The sequence below is a fragment of the Anas platyrhynchos genome, chromosome 10 (assembly GCF_047663525.1).
Source record: "Anas platyrhynchos isolate ZD024472 breed Pekin duck chromosome 10, IASCAAS_PekinDuck_T2T, whole genome shotgun sequence".
Taxonomy (NCBI): Eukaryota; Metazoa; Chordata; class Aves; order Anseriformes; family Anatidae; genus Anas; species Anas platyrhynchos.
In genome coordinates this window covers 293,986-315,182 of record NC_092596.1, presented here as the reverse complement: position 1 = coordinate 315,182, position 21,197 = coordinate 293,986, and the positions used below count along the sequence as shown (strand labels likewise).

At 43.6% G+C, this 21,197-nt stretch overlaps 1 long non-coding RNA gene across 1 annotated transcript; it reads right to left on the bottom strand.

The window, feature by feature from the left end:
- Positions 1–12,431: 12,431 nt before the first annotated feature.
- LOC140003362 (uncharacterized) lies at positions 12,432–14,606 on the bottom strand. The gene is made up of 3 exons (XR_011811864.1): positions 14,244–14,606; positions 12,895–13,024; positions 12,432–12,742 (listed from the first exon to the last, which is right to left on the bottom strand). It is a non-coding gene; the product is annotated as an uncharacterized lncRNA (long non-coding RNA).
- Between the last annotated feature and the right edge of the window lie 6,591 nt (positions 14,607–21,197).

Sequence of the window (21,197 nt, the reverse complement as noted above, 5' to 3'; positions counted from 1 at the left end):
GAGGGGAAGCCGTGCTATCCTGAAAATTGCATCACTTGTTTACAAGTCACCGGCAACTCCGAGGCAAACCATCTCGGGCATTTATGGATCAGTGACCTCACGTCTCTGGCACAGGACGGAGAGGGAATACCGACCGCTATTCACAGAAGGGAACAGCGCGTCCAGGCCCTCCTGCACTCCACCAAATGTGGTCAGAATGTCCCCTCCCCTCATCACCCCAAAACTTATCACGTAGGACTTCTATTAAACAGACCCCAAAGAGCTCGTTCTGTCAATTTTGCAACAGGCTCAGCATTTCTCAAAATTAGAGAGGCTAACTTCATAATATACAAAAATACTGCATCTGGCACAGGGGAATTCTCAGCTAGACTTCAGCCTTGAGACAAAGCGAAACTGACCATAGAAATAGAGATTGGCCAGAGCTCAGCCACAAGAGAGTATGCCTCCGTTATATTTATTATGTGCAAACAGAACTAGAAAAACAGTTTACACTGACTTGCTGCTTTAGAAGTTAGTTCCATAAAGATGGAAGAAATTCTCAACTCAAACTTGAAGAAAGCATCAGACTTCAAAACCAGTCGTAGATCTTTGAAGTAAGACTGTTATGAATTCAGAAGTCACATCCAAACAAAAAGATCATTTATATTAATGGTAACTAGATTAAAAAAAAATTAATCCTGTCCCTCAGGCTTTGTAAGTGACTGGGGGAAAAACAGCGCAAGGATAGTAATAAGCCTAAGTGAAACACCACAAACTGCTAAGGGAAGCAAAAGACCCAAAGAAACAGCCTTTTTGGTACATTAGGAACAAAAGGAATCCTAACAACAGCACAAAGTCCATCACTTGACAGAAATTCTTCAGCGTAGAGAAATTTACAAAAGGCAGAACCGTTCAAAACCAAGCTCTAACAGGCTCCAGGGACGCATGGACACGCAGCAATAAACATCGGTTTTCCCAGTAATAACCAGCAGAGATAAATGACGACAATTACGGCTAGCAAACGGAGCGCTGGATGCAGCTGAAGCAGGCACAGGTCATCGAGGGCTTGGCAAGAGAAGAGAGAGCCCAGGAGAGCCACAAGAAGCATTCAAGGAGTAGGAAAGCCTCACAAAGAGAATGCGTGCCCTACCTCCAAGTGTTATGTCTCAAACTTGTCTTTGTTAAACAAGCACAGTGCACAGGTGCTTTACGGAAATGCAAAGGGCTTTTTGGCTGAGGAAAGCTAGTAGGACTGCCAGCCTGAAGTTAGCAGTCACCTCGTTTAGAAAAAATGGCACCTCCTTCTAACGAGCTCCGGAGAACCCAATTAACAGCGTAACTGGAAGAGGCTGCCTTGCTGGCAATGTTTCAAGACGGTAACAAATGGGTTTTCTACATAATGTCTGCTTGTTCGGGGAGGTTTGGACTTACAGCCTATGGCATTTAGGTCCTGGGGTTTGCCTCATACAGGTTGATCTCCACAGCTGGACCAGGTTCCTCAGAGCACCCACCAGCTCCTCGTGCGTGAAACCCCTCTGAGCAAACACCAACACAGCACAGGCTGCTGCTTAACACCAGCAGCACAGCTTTCCAAACTCCCCTCTCCTTTCCCCCTCCAGCGGGCTGCTCGTGTTCACCTCAGGCCTTCCACAACAAAGCCCCCTTTGCACGGATCGCCGTGCACTTTGACAGCCCCAAGGCGCTCTCTGGGGCGCCTGTCCCGGCTGGGACCGCCACCTCAGCCTTGACTCACCCTTCAACGAAGCCAAACTCCTCCGTCAAGCCTGACAGGGAGCCCCAGCACCTACCGGGCAGCGCTGACAGCCGCAGCCTCTCCGCTCCCTCAGCGCCCCGCCGCCGCCTCCATTAGGTGCCTCGCCCCGCCGGCTGCCGATCTCCAGCGCCGCGCAGCACCTGGGGGTCAGCCGGGCGTCAGGGCGGCCCCTGGTACCGCAAAAGCCCCCGGCACCGCAAAACCCCCCGGCAGGGCTGGGGACATGGCCCCGCTCCCCTCCCACCGCCACACCGAGCGCGTGTGTGTATATATAGAGGGGGGGGGAGCCCGGTCTCGGCTGGCTCCGTCCCGTTTCAAGGCACGGAAAGCGAAGTTGCTCGCCCTGCCCGTGTGCCCCCCATACCCCCGGCTCTGTCACAGCCCAACCGCGCCCCGTTCCCCCCTCACAGAGCCGGGGAAGGGGTGCTCGCAGCCGCCCCTCTCCTCAGGGCCGGCCGGGGGAGCGCCTCGCCTTCTCCCCGGGGGTCTCCCGTGGCCGCCTGGGGTCGCCTCCCGCAGCCGCCTCGCCCCCCTCTCCTCTCAGCCCCGCCGCCTGCCTCCTCCGCCGCCGCCGCCATTTTGTGTCTCCGGGAGTCGTCCGCCGCCGGCGGGGTGGGTGCTGAGCCGTCGCCAAGTCCCAGCTCCGCCGGCCGCCCGGGCCCTCGCCTCGCAGCCCGCGGCACCCACTCGCATCCTCCTGGCGCCTCGCAGCTTCCCCCCCCGTCCCCGGGAGGGTTTGAGAGCCGGGCAGGGCCAGGCAGCGGCGGGCCGCGGTGCCTCAGCCTCCCCCGGCAGGGAGCGGGGCGGAGCCACTCCGCCCGGCAGGCGGCGGCCGGCCCGGCCCGGCTCGGCTCGCCTCGGCTCAGGGCATAAAGGCGCTGAGGGCGCCCGGCTCCCCGACCTCGGCTTCTTCTCCAGCCCCGAGTTCCCCTCAGGTGCCCGCTGCTGAGGGAGGAATGCCCTCCGGGGCTGGCTGGGACACCCCCAAAACCTTTGGAGAAAAAAGAAACAAACAGCGAACAAACAAAAAACCCACCCCCAACCCCCTTTTTTTCCACCTCCAAGTTGAATAAAGAGGAGCTCTTCCTTCAGTACGTGTCCAGATATCTTAGTCTACGCTTCGCTTTAACTCCCACTACGTACTTCTCTTCAATACCGCTGCTTTTAGCAATGTTTTTACCTCAGACGCTAAAAGTTGATCTTTTCCCCAAGTCAGAAAAAACAGAATGGGGCTTCTGGGAACCCTTAGCTGTGACAGCTGTTCATGTCCAACCTAGATTTACTCCTTTATATATATTTAACTGTGAAGGTCTTCTTCTCTCCAGACTAATAACGGGGAGAAGTTTGCCCAAAACTTTGAAGAGCAAAAGTTTTGATGCCAGGAACGCTCCTGCTTCCTCGTTGCCTGTCATTCCCTTTTAAGTATGAAATTTTCCAGTTGCAATGCAATGAGCTGACTGTGGTTCCATAGGTAAAGATGCATTTAGGATACCAGGTTTTCAACATCGTCTTGAAGTGGATAAGAAGAAACACATTTTTGCCTCAGTGATATTTTTTTTTCCTCTCCTTTGCCTGGAGATGCAATGAAAGCTTCCTGTTGTCCGCTCAACACAGGCATCTTCTTCACGGTAGCTTTTTAAATACAGTGCTAACAACACAGCTCTTTGTTCCCTTCTGTACATCTACTGAAACGCAGATTAGGTGCCAGGCGTAGGTCAGTCTTGGAAAAAGCTGCCACCCCTAACACACTGACGGAAACGTCGGCATTGAGTTGCACCTGGCTCACGATTTGCCAGTGTTTGCCTAGAAAGCTCCATGGTTTATATAGCATAGATAGATCCTGAAACAATTGAGAAAAGTTAGACTTGGAGCACTGTGTCCAGCAGTTCTGGGCTCCCCAGTACAAAAAAGACAGGGGTCTCCTGGAAAGAGTCCAGCAGAGGGCAACAAAGACGATAATGGGGCCTGGAGCATCTCCCCTGTGAGGAAAGGCTGAGAGACCCGGGGCTGTTCAGCCTGGAGAAAAGACTGAGAGGGGATCTCCTCAATGTGTATAAATATCTGAGATGTGGTGGACAGAGGGATTTGGCCAACCTCTTTTCAGTGGTTTGTGGGGATAGGACAAGGGGCAATGGCCACAAAATGGAGCCCAGGAAGCTCCGCACCAACATGTGAAAGAACTTCTTCACGGTGAGGGTGACGGAGCACTGGGACAGGCAGCCCAGGGAGGTTGTGGAGTCTCCTTCTCTGGAGATATTCAAGGCCCATCTGGATGCCTACCTGGGCAACCTGCTCTAAGGAACCTGCTTTGGCAGGGGAGTTGGACCCGATGATCTCTGCAGGTCCCTTCCAACCCCTACAATTCTAACAAAAAGGACTGGTTCATATTCATACTGGTGCCACAGTGGTGGAAGACGCTTATTAGACTGGCCTAGAAACCTGAAGTAATGTGCTCAGGAGTGCTAGCTAGTATCCCAAAAACTCAGCCCTGTAGAATGCAGTCACGGGAGAAAGATGACAATGCACTTACAACAGATTAGGAAAAAAGCTAGGAAGCAGAAATGGATATTTTTATGGTGTACTCTTTTGAGCACCTCAGAAGTTCTTGTCATCTGTCTTGTCTGTGATTCCTCAACTTCATGTTCATTATATAAAGGATTTCTCAAAAAGTCATTTTAGAGAACAAGAAAAGCAAACCATATACACAATCCCATTAAAAATGTCAAGCATAGATAAAAAACATCATACGATGGGTGAGCAATGTCTGACGGGTAGGGCTCAGAGGGTTATGGTAAATGGGGCTACATCAGGCTGGTGGCTGGTCACCAGTGGGGTCCCCCAGGGCTCCGTTTTAGGGCCAGTTCTTTTCAATGCTTTTATAAACAATTTGGATGTAGGACTAGAAGGTGTTTTGAGCAAATTTGCTGATGACACTAAACTTGAAGTTGTTGACTGTTGAGGGTGGAAAGGCCTTGCAGAGAGATCTGGACAGATTGGAGAGCTGGGCGATCACCAACCGCATGAAGTTTTACAAGAGCAAGTGCCGGGTCCTGCACCGGGGACAGGGCAACCCTGGTTATATGTACAGACTGGGCGATGAGATGCTGGAGAGCAGCTCTGCAGAGACGGATCTAGGGGGGTCGTGGTTGACAGCAAGTTGAGTATGAGCCAGCAGTGTGCCCTGGCAGCCAGGAGGGCCAACCATACCCTGGGGTGCATCAAGCACAGCACTGCTAATCGGTTGAGGGAGGTGATTGTCCTGCACTGCTCCGCGCTGTGCGGCCTCACCTCGAGCACTGTGTGCAGTTCTGGGCACCACAGTACAAAAAGAACATTAAACTGTTGGAGAGTGTCCAGAGAAGAGCTACGAAGATGGTGAAGGGCCTTGAGGGGAAGACATATGAGGAGCGGCTGAGGGCACTGGGCCCGTGCGGCCTGGAAAGGAGCAGGCTGAGGGGAGACCTCATCGCGGTCTACAGCTTCCTCATGAAAGAATCATAGAAACACAAGGTTGGAAAGGACCCACAAGATCATCTAGTCCAACCATCCTTCTATTACCATTACTACCTATTACTAAAATAGCAGTAAGCACAAATGAAAGCTTAAGAACACTTTCTATTACTATAAAAATAAATAATTTGTAATACATGGTTAGTAATATTTAGCAAACAGTGTGCTACCACCATCACAACGGCCTATTACCCCTTCTAGCTTCAGAGGCATCCTTACACATCCAAAATAGAGAGGAGGATATAAACTATATGGATCTCTCTCAGCAGTGGTTTCACAACAATTAGAAGGAAGAAACAGTTGCTGAGAAGCCACAACAAGCTCAAGTTAATTTCTGGACTTTGAATAATTACTCCTTAAGTCCTCTCTCTCTCCATACAGTAGAGCACGCTCCTGACTAACTTGTACAGTGCACTCTGAATAGGAGAGATTTGTTTGCCTAAGCTAAAGGAAGAAATAGAAAACCAAGAAAGCTACTTAACTTTTAACACTTAAATTAAATGTTAAGTTACAAAAGTTCACAGGCCATGAGATAACATAAATAAATCCCTTCTCGAGCTAAAAGATCTCATTTTTTTTTTTCAGGAGCGGCCTCCCTGAATCTAAATAATCCTCTCACAGGCAGAACAGAGTGTCCGTTCTAACTCTTTATCACATGTGGAAGAAGAGATCGAGATGACCAGTGCCTAAAAAAAAGAGGCACTCTCTTTTCAAGGCAGACTGATCGGCACAACAAATTTCATCTGTTCTCAAGCACAAGCAACTCTAAGATAAATGGGTTCAAGGATCTTCAATGTGAAGAGTGAATATCCAAGCGTATACTGGGAACACCTGACTTGGACCATGGACGCCTCACACAGATTTCTGAGGAGTTCGGACAACTCCGAAATCATCTTTTACAGGAAGAGACCAGAGAATTTGACTCAGTGTAAAACTGGCACAGGCAGAAATCTCCCCAATTACAGATACTCAAGCGCATTAGTTAAAAAGAGATTAGAGTGTGACTAGAGAGAAGTCTCAAACTCTTGTTATATACTTAAATTTCTCTCCAAGGATGGAACAACTGCTATCACCGTGCATGACTGGCTGTAGAGGGAGAGAGCGAGTGAAAGACTTAGAAAAGCACCTTCCCTTCGTAGTCCTCCCGCTCCCAAAATGGTTCCCAAGGAAAACTACTGACAGACTAAGGTTAACTGCTTTGAAAGGGCTGTGTGGGTGGACCCATTGTCTTCAAGTTCAAGCTTTTTCCTGCAGAAACTGCCAACAGTTATGCCAAATATAACAATTGTTTTGCAAGGTGGATAAACGTCTTCCAGACTGAAAGGGAGAAGTCGTACTGTTGTTGTCTGTGCACAGACAGCTAAGCAGTGAAGAGCAATGCTAAACAACCACGATACCCCAGAACACACAAATACTGCGTAACAGTGACAGAAAGTGCTAGAATTCAAAACAAAAATTACCTTCACCAAATCGGTTTTGTCGTAGTCTTCTCTCTGGTTGTAAATACACTGATTAATGACGCCATATACTTTTTCCAGGTGATAAATGTCAAATCCCTTCGTTATCTCAGTGACAAAGCATAACAATTTCTGAAGACAACAATGGAGCAAAACAACAACTTTAGAATAGTACCAGATCCTTTGAATACGCTCTATATGTTTTCGGAGGTTGAACAGTAACAATACAAGTGAGAGCCTACTTTTTCTTACGCTATTAAATAAAATGTGACACTTCAGAGAACAGATTAAATATCCCATGAGATTTCAGCAGGGAAAATGAGTTAATTTTTCATATTTCAGAGAAAGGAAAGGCTGAAATTTCGGACAATCTTTTACTACTAACCAATCTATCACATCAGTGGTTGTAATTGTAAGTCGACTGCTCCCAAAGCAGCAGGGAATGACACGATCCTCTTTGTAGGACAGCTGCTGCCACAGCAAAGCCACTGTTGCATTTCATTAGAGAAGCACTGCAGCAGCGTGGGGCACTGTAAAAAGGCTGCAGATCTTGTAGATACAGCTGTGCCAGCTGGAAAAGGAAGCACCCTTAGGTGATTACCTTTACCCACGTGTGCCATGCCTACAACTCTGCTGGCAGAACAGATTGCTCAAACGCCCAGAGCAAAGGTGGATTAGTTTGCTCAATCCTACCTTTAAATTCAGGGGTGGGTAAATAGCAAAGCGACTGCTTGTAGCAATCACCTCTCTCTCACACAGTCATTTCTATTACCAAAGATGCAGAGATGATAATCTCTGGCACAGCAACAGTGGCAAGCTAGTGGCAGCACCTTCTTCCACTGCCACAGCTGTCCATTACCTGTGTGAGCCTGCAAGCATGTAGCTTTAGGGAGCAGCCATACCAAATGGAAATACTACTGCCCCCTGGAAATAATGCTGCTTATCATCTTATCAGCAAACTCTGCCTCCTTCATGTACATATATATATATATATATATATATATATATATATATATATATATATACACACACACAATATAAGAAATTCTAATACTGCACTTTCAAGGAATTTCAGAAAAGTAGTCACTTCTCCATGGCTAGCTAGTTTACGTCAACCTGCTAACTTCAGGTTTAATATCATCACTGCAAGAAATAAAGATCCTTTTCAGGTTCTTAATACATCAAAGCATGAAAAAAAATCCCCAAATAAAAGCCCTCAAACCCATCATAAGAATTATGAATCATTAAAATGATATCCATAATAGTACTAGCAGGTTGTCAGTGTGGTATTTTAAAATTCAGCAAGGCCTTTTGTCTTAAAAATTAGGCAAAGAATCTGTCTCCTAAACTACAGATAACCAGAAGCAAATGGTAGCCTACAGAAATCTCCATGAGGTGTGGAAACTAAACAGTCACAGTGCATTAAAGGCTGAATTATTTCACTATCTGTATGTCCTTCCAATTAATTGTTTTAATTGGCATTGGTTAACAATGGGCTTAATTTGCAATTTTACATGACGCAGGAATATGTCCTATTTGAGCATTAAAAAAAAGCTGAAATTAGACATACTTTGAGCTCATAGCGATCCACAATAACTATGTAGTCTGTCTCCGTAGGGACTTGTACAGTGTTCTCATCACTTATCTGTTGTTGGTCTTCTTCCCAAGAACGTTCAGGAGTCACCGCTTGAAATGCCCAGGAATCTGGAAGGACACAGATTTCTTCAGTCAGGTTTTCTGTTTATCTAGAATACAGTCTCAGTGAAGTATCCTGTACCTGCCAAACAGTCTCTTTCTACAAATACAGAGACAGAATTGTTATCGTCTTCACTGAGAAATACTTGGCTTCTCCCTTCTTTCCAGCTAAAGTCACTGCTCTACAAAAATTAGAAACTAAGACAAAAAAAGCAAACAAAAATACCCACAAACAAACCAAAAGCACTAATGAAAAGCTTAATAGTGGAAAAAAATAGTCATGTTGCCAATTCAGGTTAGGGAACACATCTTAGAGTACAACATTAGGGCTTAAGTCTCCTATTCCACATGTTACTCTGGATCCACGCATCTTGAAGTGCAGCTTTTTCACCTAAGCTGCTCGTTATTGGAAAGCACCTCGTACAATAAAAGAATGTCAGTGACTGCTGGCTTTCAGTTAGGTACCATTAGAAAAAAACAGACTTCAGAATCAAAAAAACAGCACCTACAGAAACATGCGGGCTTGGCTTGCACAATTAGAGGAGCAACATCATTACGGAATAAACTGTGTGGTGACTTTTGAGAGCTGTAACAGAAAAAATAGAGTGAAATTGAAGGCTAAAGCTAATAAATAGTGCAATCCTCCTCAGCAAGAATAAGGTGCTAAAGGATCCGTTGGACTTCTCCCTTACCATTTGAACTTGGATTTTCATTAGTTATAGTTCCCCATCTTGGTGGGGAATATCCACAAAGCTTAGCACTTTCCTTTTCAGTGTTAAGTTTTACTTGACATATGTCAGAAACATGTTTGTCCACAAACTCTTCATCACTATCGTTTTGGTCATCTGTTGGTACTCTGTTCTCTGTATCGAATTGAGAACTCCTTCTTCGCTTTGCTGCAGCATGCGCACAGTTGTTCCTTCTGCACTTTCTTTCTGACGCACCTACAAAGAGACAGCATAAAAAAGTAATCCAAAACATAACCAAAAGAATTCTTTCTTCAAAATCCATTATCTTCATCTTACTTGACTGACAAGGAAAACAAAGGAACTGAGCTACCACTGCCTACATATGCTGAGAAAAGAGTTGAAAGTTAATGGGGTCAGTTTGCTATTAAGATTAAAAACAAGCAAACAAACCACACACACTGCTATGGAATTTCATTCACTAAACAGTCACTTTCAGGATTTTACATGCTGAGGATTCTTACTTTGGATTGGCAGTATTAATACAACGTGAGGTTATTTGATAAAGTCACTGTCTTACTGCATGAACTAATACAGATGAACATCATAAAAGCCTCTGGAAATAAGCTCTCCTTCGAGTCTGGTATCAAGCTGAAGACTTCAAAAGCTGAATACATAGAATCATAGAATCATAGAATCATAGAATATCTTGAGTTGGAAGGGACCCTTAAGGATCATCAAGTCCAACTCTTGACACCGCACATGTTTGGAAGAGATTAATTAATGAGACAATTTTAAGGGAATATTCAAAGGAGAAAAAACGTGAAGACTTATACCTCGTATGCTTCCTGATTCGGTAAACCTTTTGTGAAAAAACAAACTTTGTGGTTTTGCCCAACATTCGTAGTATTCATATAGTATTGCAAAAGGATATGGGTGGAGTCCATGGCAAAATTCCCACTCTCACTAGTTAGACTTCCCTCCTTCAACTGGAAATCACAGTATGAGGGAGCTAAGATTTTAGCATTTGGGGAAGGGAGGGGTGGAGTGGGGGTAAAAATACCATTTTGCATAATTAAAAACTAGTTAAGTATTCAGAAACTGCCATCCACAACATTTTTTACCTCAAGAATTAGCAATTTAGGGGCGACTAAATGGCAATTGGGCCGTCAAAGTTTTTGTTTGTTTGTTTTGTTTTATTTTGTTTTTGTTTTTTGTTTTTTATATTGTAAACCAACTTTCTTTGAACTTTAATTCATAACTATATTGAATGGATGACCTCTGGATTTCTCTCTCACATTTTGAAGTAAATTTGAAAACAAAATACCTCTGGCATAAAGAGCCAGGCATCAGAGACACCTGTTGCGTCTCAAGAACAGAGAAGGTATGAATGACAAGAGCAGCTGAATAAAATGCAACTTACCATTAGAAATAGGTGTACTGGCATCTACAGGTGCCGCTGTCATCGCCTCATTTTCATTACTCTCTTCATCTGGTTTGTCGTCTTCAGTAGCAGGGTTCTGCTGTGGTGACTTGGAGTTGTCACATGGAGCACATGCTGGAGAGGTGCGACCTTGCATTAAAGAATAGATACCAAAGATCTTCGTTGTGCATTTTCAGTTACAAATGCAGAGACAAGTCTTAAAATCCTTAGCGTTAAAGCACGTACCTCTTTTCTCACGAGATTCTTTAATTTGTTCACAAAGTCGTCCAAACTCTGTATCCATTTTGTTCCTCACCATTGAATATGCAGTGTCTTGCAAAACATAGGCTCTTTGACAATCTGAAATTTTACGGACTTTAACTGAATGTTGTCTACCAACCAATGAAACTGTTTTGATCACAGAAAAAAATTGCTTTCTTCATAGGTTGGTTCCGAAAGGTTATCTCAGTGAATATTTTCAGCATATCAACATAGAAGTTAATTAAAACAAAAGCACTAGTTCCTTGGGAACATTTATATCACAATTCCATGCCCAAGTAGCAAAATGATAAAATATTTACAATGTGGTAAGAGATGTTCTCTGTGGATGTCCAAAATCATCGAATCCATCCAAAGTCTATTGTCCGCACACAGCATTTATCCATCTATACGTTTGACAGATTTTTTAAACTAGGGCTAAAAAGCACATCCTCACTTGTAGATCTTTTATCTGGGTAGTACTCTAAGGCATTGTTACAGATTAGATCGATGTCCTTCAGATAGTCTCCTGCAGCGGGGTACTGGCACGAGTCAATTTGAGTCAGAACTGTTAAAAGATCCATCGGCTCTTTAATCCTTGTGGCATAGTCAGGTACCTGCAGATCAAATACAAGCATTCAGAGGTTTTCTTAACCTTGCACACTGTCTACCAAAATTACTCTGAAAACTTTAAATAAACGACTTCCTAAAAACCCTGAACATTTGCGATGCATCAGAAGATGCTGAAATTAACCAGTTTGCTTCTCAAAAATGGAAGGGCTCTTTCAACTGGCATTAGAGCTGCTAGGAGAGGACAACAAGAAGTAGGGACGTCAGAAGCACGTGCATGGTACAGAAGAAACACTGAGGGTGGGAGATTCATTTCACTTTGCTTCAGAAAATCACAACAGTGAAAGCTGAGTAAGCCATCCAACATTCTTTTTGCTGTCGACATTGAGGAAAAGGTGCATGAATTGCACCTGTGAAGTACCTATTGCAGGCATCTACTTTAGAATGAGATAACTGGGCCCAGAGGTGCTGATTTCTTCCCTCAGACCATAAGAGGAGCCTAATGACTAGTTCAGATGAAGACATACGTATCTGTCTAGATTTTTCACAGCTCAAGAACCTAGGAGAAAAGGGGAAGAAAAGCCAGTGGATGCCCACGTGAAGAGGCCTTTGCTGATCCGCAGGTATAGTCAAGTTACACCTGTCTTTGAAATATACGCCCCTAGTTTAGGCTTATCTAATCAATTAAGGAGAAAAAGGGATCTAAGCAGCCTATTGGAGGAAAAAGAAAACACACTGCACTTATGGTTGATTCCTCTTGAGGAGTTCCAGATGAAACAGAGAACAGGATCTCAAAACTTATTTTTACAAACTGCTGCTCCTATTCCTGTTCCCACAGGAACTGACAGTCCAATAAAGGGCTTTAGACTTCATTAAAGTAGTCCTGTAAGTACTGTTTGTAATTATAAGGAAAGATCTCTGTGCTTTTCAGTGCTGTGACATGCCTACATATCAAAGCCTTTTCACGAACAGACTGTGTTGGCATTTGGACTGGCTTCTTAGAATGAAACCAGGGCTTTCAGCGAATAATCTGATAAGAGACATCTGAGAGTCAGCAGAAGTAAAAGCACTGCCTCTGCTTCTTGCAAAATCCTAATAGTGCAGCCCTAAAAACAAAGTTGAACCTTCCCCAAAACGCTGAGAAATACGAACGCTGAGAAGTTACAGACACACACAGATCAGCACTAGTTTACCTTCTGTGGGTCAACGGGCTTTGCAAATTCCCTGAAACGTCTGTCAGTGGCAAGTCTGTGAGTAACGTCCCTCAAGAAAATTCTAAGTTCACGCAAGGCATCCTCCTCTTCCTCCTCCAGCATCCCTACTTCTTCCTCTTGTGGCTTCTGAGGCTCAGCTGGTGGTGCTACAGGCAGGACTTCCAATGTCCGATCAACTTCAATTAACCAGGAAAAATTAGCCAATTTACAGTACTCAAATACAAGCATATGACAAAATTACTGACAGAAAATGACCGCCAAAGCAAATCCCAAAGAGCTAGTAACTTCGATAGGAAAGTTTTAGATGTACTTCTTATATCCTCCTCACCTGTTTTCTTTACAGGAGGCTTAGCCACTTGATTTAGAATTAGGTCCTCAAAAAAAGCTGCTCTCTCTGCCCTACCAGGCAACTCAATATTGCACACTTCTCCAAATTCCTTATTAAATAATTTTTGGATCTAAAGCAGAAGGAGGAAAGACATTTCAGATTTAAGGCCACAAAAACTCATCTTCTATTCCAAAAAGATGAGTACCTTTTAAAATGAATAATAACCTGAAGAACACAAACTGAAAAAAGTTATCTTCCTGGCCTTAAATGGCTACATTTTCACAGGCTGGCATGGCAAATTCAAATATCACCTTTAAGAATCACCTGTAGAATTAAATCTTGGTGAAGGGATTGTACGCTACACTGATAAAGTAATGGCTTTCACCACATCCAACATCGCTTCCTTTGTATTTACTGGCCCTGCTGCATCCTTTACTTAGAACCTTTATGGCTATAGAGGGAAGAGAAAGGCTTCAGCAGACAAGTGAGGGCTTTTTGCTGAGTTTTTATTTCTCTACCAAAAGGTGTCTGAAGTAGCTAGTACCTCTACATCTTCCTCCATTTTCAATTTCTAGTATTAAAAGGTAGGTAAGGAATTTCACTACTTATTTTAGAAGGAATTTAGAACCTGTACAAAAACTTCTGTGGGAACTCAAGCACTTTCAAAGCAGTTGATAATAAACACATCTAGGTAAGACCTGTTCTCTTCCCCCAGTAACTGAGACAAAATAATCGGAATGAGAACAGCGTGTTCCTGTTTTGGGCACCTTCCCTTAATGTAAACTCTCAGAAGTCAATGAAGTTCTGCATGTACTTTTACTACAGTTTATTTAGGAATACAACTAGAATTCCATTCCAAAGTTACTTGAGCAGAAATTGGAACTCAGCTTTCCAGCTTGGAAAGCTTTGGCCTATATGAAGAAAGAAACTGATTTTTTTTTTTTTTTTAATCAAACTGTTTCAATTCTCTACTAAATTGCATTATTAGCAGTTTACCCAACATAGCATGGAATGGCAGACTGTCAGAAGAAATCTCTTCAGTAAAAACATCTTCTTGTCATTTCAAGCACTGCATATTCTTGACTGAACCACTTTGTAGCCACCAGAATTATTGTATTAATTTATTATTTGCATGCATGAGAAGGGGGTGAAAGTCACTTGCTTGACTCAGAAAAAACCTTAAGCAGATGCTTTCACAGTATTCTTTTTCTCTAAGCAAATTTTAAGTGATTTGTTAGGGTGCCTGAGTAATAACAGTAGGCATTTAAGAAAGCGCAGCATTTTGATGCTGAAAGCATTCATAAATTACAAGACACTGAAGAAATAGTAAGAAAAGTATTGACAAATACCTCTTCTGGGAGATCTGAGTGACGTACATCAGACGTAGCAAGCAGCAAAACAGGCGAAAATGCTGGAAGAGTTAGAGTTAGAAAAGTAAGTTTCAAGGCAGGTCCAACGTTGTCCCACCATAAATGGATATCTGGGACATAAATTATGCTTGGTGCTGTCTTCTGAGCATTTCGGATCAGCTAGTGAAAAGGAAAGCTTGGGTAAGAAAACTAAAACACGTAGAATAACCTGTTAATACATAGCTACATAGCCACCTGACTGCCCCATGAAAGGAAACTATGTGAACAGAGTGGCAAGCATCCTTTCACATAAGGAATTTCTCTGTGCACCCTTTCAGATTACCAGTATTCGAAGAACTCTAGTCAGAAGATGGGAAGGATATATTCAGGCAGTGGCTAGACACCGTAGCTATATGGCCACAGCCACAATCATCGCATAACAAAGAAAGGAAATGTCCCTCTTACGGGACACATCAGTATTCAGTCGTGTAACATGTCTGTCCTTACTTGTATGGCTCTCAAATGTTCCCACTAAAGGTAAAAATATTTAAAGGTAGTGATGCCAAACAATAAAATGGATTTCCTGCCTAAAAGTAAAAACACCAGATCTGTTTAGTTTTTCTAGTTAAAACCACATCAGCGTGCAAATGAAGTGTTTAGTGAATGTTAATGCTTTTATTGCACATACTGCAACGGCACAAGTTGTGTATGTCCGCGTGAAAACAAAATAAACAGAAGCCCCAAACCTTGGTTGCCTTACTAATACAATTTAGAAGAAGGCTACAAAAAGTAGCCGACATGCAGTCTGATACAGAGCCATCTACTGGGAGCACACAGTCTTCGGAGGCAATGAGAACTACTTTCTGGATCCCGGGGAGATGAGCAGCATTTCTTTCCACAAAGAGATGTTTATTAGCAACACCGCCCAGCTTCCTGAGCTGCTAGCAACATCATCACTGTAAAATTGGGTATGGAAAATGTGGACATGTACAACATCCAGATTGTTTGTGGTTTTGTCTAAAAGAAAAGGGGATTTTCAGACAGAAGCAAACATCCCAGCACATTAAAACAACGCCACCTCCATTACCAATGAATTTTGCTCACCTTACTTGCAACTCGATTGATCCTTTATATACAGTCAGTGAATCCGATGAGAATAAAAAGAAAAAAGGTACCTGTCTGCAGATCTCTTCTGGCGGTGCAACGTTTGTAAGCAGAACAGAAAGGTCCAGGGTGTGAACAGGAAACTTCTCCAAAGCGTGCAACACCACGGGTGCCACGTAAGAAACCTGGCCGTACCCTTCTTTTCCTACTATTAGCAGACGGGGCCGGCGTGATGTTGGTTCACAGAAAGCACTCCTAGAACAAGAGTAAAGAAAACAAGTTTATAAATGAGGTGCTGAATAGACACACACAGATGTTCCAAGTAATTTTCCTATAGACTTACTTTTCCATCCCCAAATAATCCAAATGGTAGCGGTACATTAAATACATGTAAGATTTCCAGTTAAGTTATTCAGTCATTCCAATTGTTTCATCTTCTTCCCTTGTGTTGCCTATTCTTTACTGAACCAAGACTGCAAATTAATATCCCTGCAATCTTGCTTTACTACTAGGAAATAAATTTGTGAGGAGCATTTGTTTCCCCACTACAATCAGGCTGTACCTTTGCTGGCTTAAATCAAAGATGCTAGAGACTTAGCCTTGCTCTAGAGGACAGAAAATCTTCTGGACAGCACAGCAATAGAAACTGAGAAAAATAACTGATCCAGCTGTGACAACATGATCTAACTTTCCAACAGTGGGCTTGCATGACTTCCATACTAAAATACCACAAGATTAACACAACTTGGTGGCTTAACAAATAAAGACACCATTCAGATTTTTCTCAAGGTGTTTTAACAAGCCATTTCTCAGTTTTCTTTCTGCTACATAATTCACCATTGGTTTAAGAATCCTGGAAAACAGAAGGGCAAAAGGTGGCAACACAAACCCATAAAGTTGGGGTATTTTTAGCTAAAAGGACAGACAGGACATTTATGTGGTCTTGAGTCTTTCAAAGAATGCCATGGATTAAGTCAACGTGTTCTGGTAGTCTACGGATCACTTTGGCTTAGGAAGACAAGCCTGGGCTTTTCAATTTGGTCATTCAGAGCAACTTCATTACCACTTTAGTCCCTTCACCCTTTCTCCTTGTGAATACCAAGCACCCCTTCAACACACAAACTTGATGTTACCCCTTCGTCTACCACCCCTCGCACTTTTAACAGCTGGAACTGTTTACAAAGACTCAGCAGTCCTGAGAATCTAAACATAACAGGGATCTATCTTTCTTTACCTGCTGAAACAGAGGCGTTTTTTTCTCTGGTCCGTCAGGCATTCCCTCTTTTAATTCATCTCCAGAAACCAAGGATGCATCGTCATCACTGTCGAACGTATCATCTTGTAAAATAGGATTTAAATGGTCTGAAAGACAAAAGAGGTTTGTTAACTTTCCTGAATAGCCTTTGTCTCGTTCTCTTACATGAATACAGCTTCTAAATCAGTGCCAAAACCCTTTCTTCATTTGAGAGCACACACTGAAAGCTATTTCCTAGAGTTCATCCCACCACAGATCTAAGGAGATGGCACATGGCCCTACAAAGCTGTACTAAGTCCCACTGATGTGTACGTATAAGGTACGCTACTCTTGGTGATTTTTTTCTCCCCCTTAGAATAAAGGAGATTACAAACAATTTCCGCAGTTGCTAAATAGCTAAAAACAAACAAACAAACAAGCAAAAAAAGAAAAAAAAACAAGACCATTTCTTTCTGGAGGAGGTTCCCACAATGAAAGCACGGGGATTAAGGATGTGATGGCCACAGAATTCCATTCATCTAGTAAATATCAGTGCTAATTGATCTCACGTGCACATGTATAGTACGATCTACAAACATTTAAATTAGGAGACTGGTTAAAAACGATGATAGCTAAAACAATATTTAGCTTAGACCAGTTATACTTGTATCCTGGTCCCGACATTCTTCAGAAAGGAATTAGAAACATTGACCTAGAAATGCTTCCCCTCCAAATATCTGAGTTTTGATTTTTTAAAGAAAAATAGGTGCCTTATACTTCAAACCTCAAGTCAACCTGTACAAATGCTAATTATCTTAGCTGCCATCAGAAGCAGGATGCTTCAGTAGAGAACGCATCGTCCTTTACTGTGTATTGAGTCATTCAGGGCTTCCATTTGGCATTTCAGTTTCGAATCCAGAATAAAACCTATGCGTTATCTTCCAGACATGCCCAAAAGAAAGACATGCACATGCAAATAATAAAATTCTACCATCATTATGTCTGAAAGGTTTAAGTTGATTGCACAAACCACAAGTTTTTGCTTTAGCAGAATTATAAAGAAGTGGATGCTGTGGTTATACCTTGCTGTCGGTCCTCCTTTAGTGCAAGCTGTGCATGCGGGAAGATCTTCTGCACAACTTGTAAAATATTCGCTCCTGATCTTTTAAAAAGTGGCTTGAAAATGGGTGATAGTGCTTGTCCGGGTGAAGCCACGATCCTGTTTGATGCCGGAACAACCTTCTTCAGAGCCATGAAAAAGTCCTTTGCTTTTATTTTAATAGAAGCAACCTCTCCCTACTTGCATAATATAATGCTTTTTTTTTTTTTTATATAATGCTTTTTTTTTGCTTTTATTCTAATAGTAGCAACCTCTCCCTACTTGCATAAATCTGAGGATAGCATCGACGTAGAGAGCACAGCGCAGCTTCAGTACATAAAGATTTGATATCTGCACCACAGTACATAAAGATTTGATATCTGCACCACAGTATCCTAACAAACAAAAATCAAACATTACATCAGTCAAGGCCCAGGTTTACAACATGCAACATTTAAAGAATTTGTAATGCCAAAACCAAACAGGTTAACAGGGAATTCAAAGTGCTACCGCTCTGCAGGGAAGTTTCATGTTGCGCACTGTCTGATATCCTGCGCTTATGCAGCTGAAGCAGACTCCTCATCAAAAACTATACTCTTGAGGAAGATGCCCCAGAACCATTTAACGTTCTCAGACAACAAAAAGAACGACAACAAAGAGTAAATAGATGAAAGCATCTAACTCTGATTGCTATGAAGGCGTGCCAGCTGCCTCGTTGACTAGTTGTGCAGCAAGGCACAAGAGCTTGGGTACTGCCTGGTACAAGCTAAGGTTCTTTACAACTTGCTCACAAGCAAGAATCCATTTTGGTTTCAGTCTTACCAATGCATTTCTCAGCTAGTTCATCAAGCAACATGTCCGGTGGCTTAGGGGTCCGGTCACGAGTATGAATCTTGAAAATTTCTTTTCTAGCCTGGAAGCAAAATCATTGCGTTTTAGCTTGTCCCAAGTTTTCCTTAAAAATACCAAGAAACAAACAAACCAAAAAGCAAGCAAACAAATAAACAAACAAAAAAAACCCAGTCCTTCCTCAAAACCCCTCATCTATTAATACGCTTTTCTTATTTGCTCAACTTTCAAGTATTTTACAGTTATTTAATATACACTCTGCATTTTCAACCAGGAAATTGAATATTTCTTATTTGTTATACTGAACTTTTTCTAGGAACCTACAATGAAAGAAAAGGCATTTATAGCTTCAATAACAAGTTTCCAAACTACGGGACCTAATGACCCAGAGGAAAATACTGTAATGAAAAATTTATCCAGAAACATTTCTTTGTTGTCCAAAAATCTTCTCTAAAACTTAGCAAGCTTTCATTGTGACAGTCTCATTACTTCATCACATTTGCTTTTCAGGCTGTAAATTCACAGAAAGCACTTCTGGCACAATGCTTCAAATTGCTACAATTACTATAAAGAAGAAAATAATTATGACTCAAACTACTACCACCGATCCGGGGCACAATCAAATGCAAACACGTCCCCTATTCATTCAGAAGTGAAGGATTGAGACCAAAAACACAACTTCATGATGAAAACGCCCAAGTGGACTAAATAATTAAGCAAACAGGTACAACTTTGCAGTGTCTCCACATATCACTCTTTTGTTCAAGTTGTCAATTATTTTTTTTTCCTATAAAGTTGGACTTTGCCATGGTAGCACTAACATTCAATTTAAGTTCTCACCTCTTTATTTGGCAAGTTGAAGAGGAACTCTCTGCCAAAGCGTCCTGGTCTTCGTAAAGCAGGATCTATAGAATCCAGTCTGTTGGTAGCTCCGATTACCACGATCTCCCCTATGTTATCTGTGCCATCCATAAGCGTCAGAAGAGTTGAAACAATGGAACTAATAGAAAAATATAGTTTTTATTTACTGGTTCAGTAAATTTTGTTACATTCCACGTGACTTTCTTGATGCCGGAACAACCTTCTTCCTAGTAGTCATTCAAAAGTAAGAAAAAAATAGTCTACCAAGTCGGGGTTTTTTTTGGTTTGATAATAAATCTGCAGACTGGTAAGTCATCAAGCACTTCAAGACTGTTTGATATAATCTCTACAGGAGGAACAGCCAGTGTTGGAAATGAAAAAAAGCAGCCCGTTTCTTCAGAGTCTTAAGCCTATGCTACTAGGAAAAAAAAAACAACAAACAAAACAAAACAAGAGGAGAGGAGAACAACAGCGGGAAATTTACCTATTCTCCAGGTGTTCAATTGCAAAGCCTCCTCTGGAGGATCAACAGCTGTGAATTCAGCGTGCTTAGGAGAAATCAGATCTACGTCTGAACCACAACTATTTCAGCAGTATCACTACCATGTTACTCTGAAGAAGCAGTCAGCACCCTTTCTATGTTAGGAAATAGCTGAACAGAGTCTGTTATTCACGTGAAGTAGTCAGGCAGGTTTCTTTAGGAAGGCTGGGTTTCACTAGAACATTACTAGCCTGTAAGCCTCATGGCATCACCTTCCATCTTGACTGCTAAACCTCCTTGTCCCCTACTATCTTCTTTGCCAAGGTACAGCTGTCCACATTTACTTTTCCTACTTGGCTGGACTGAATTTAAGAAGGGATCTTGCATCTAAGAAAGGGAACAAAAGTTTCTGCCCAGCAGCGTCTGGCTCAGGGAGGAGTGGGAAAGCTCTGTGCAGCCCCCAAGGGCCGTGCAGCAGGAGGCAGGAGGTGCTCCAGGCTCACAGCAGCAGTTCCCTTGCGGCCTGTGCAGGGAGAGGCCCCTGGTGGAGCAGGCTGTCCCCCTGCAGCCCATGGGTCCCCCGTGGAGCAGATCTCCACGCTGCAGCCCCCCTGTGGGTGGAGGAGCCCCCGGTGGAGCAGGTGGCTGTGGCCTGGAGGAGACCGCAGCCTGTGGAGAGCCCCCGCAGGAGCAGGCCCCGGGCTGGACTGGAACAGGCTGTGCTGAGCCTGCTTTGCCCGTGACGCTCCTTGTGGAGTGATCTCCCTGTCCTTCTGGCAGCCCTTGAGCCCTTTCCAGCCTCTTTTCTCCCCTTGGCGTTGGAGGAGGGGCAGGGAGAGAGCGCTTGTGCTGGAGCTCAGCTGCCCAGCTGAGGAAAACCACCACGGTTTGCTCTCTCTTGACGCTGCTGCAGCACGCTGGTAGCAGCCAGCAGCGTCTGTTCTTCGAGCCTCAGCAAGCCCACAGCATCTTCCTTGAAGGGATCCCTTTCCTTCACGCCTGCCAGGCGCCGCCTCCAGAGGCTGAGGGCTTGTGCCCCGTTTGCAAGCGCTTTCTCAGTGCCCCCTTCCCCAGAGAAGGATCCCAGCTGCTTGGCTTCCCTGCCCTCTGCTGCCAGGCTCCCGCAGCTGCTATCCCAGCAGCGCAGCAGCCAGCTGACAATGTGCTCGCCTGGAGGACAGCTGCAATCTTGTCCCATGGCTCGCAGCTCGCCCAGGGATGGGGATCACCTGCTTGCTGCTGCTTTTCTCTCTGCTCTCCTTTCCAACAGCCTCCTGTTCCCTGGGATGGCCCTACCTTGGGGTAGGCTGCCTTGCCTTCCTCTTG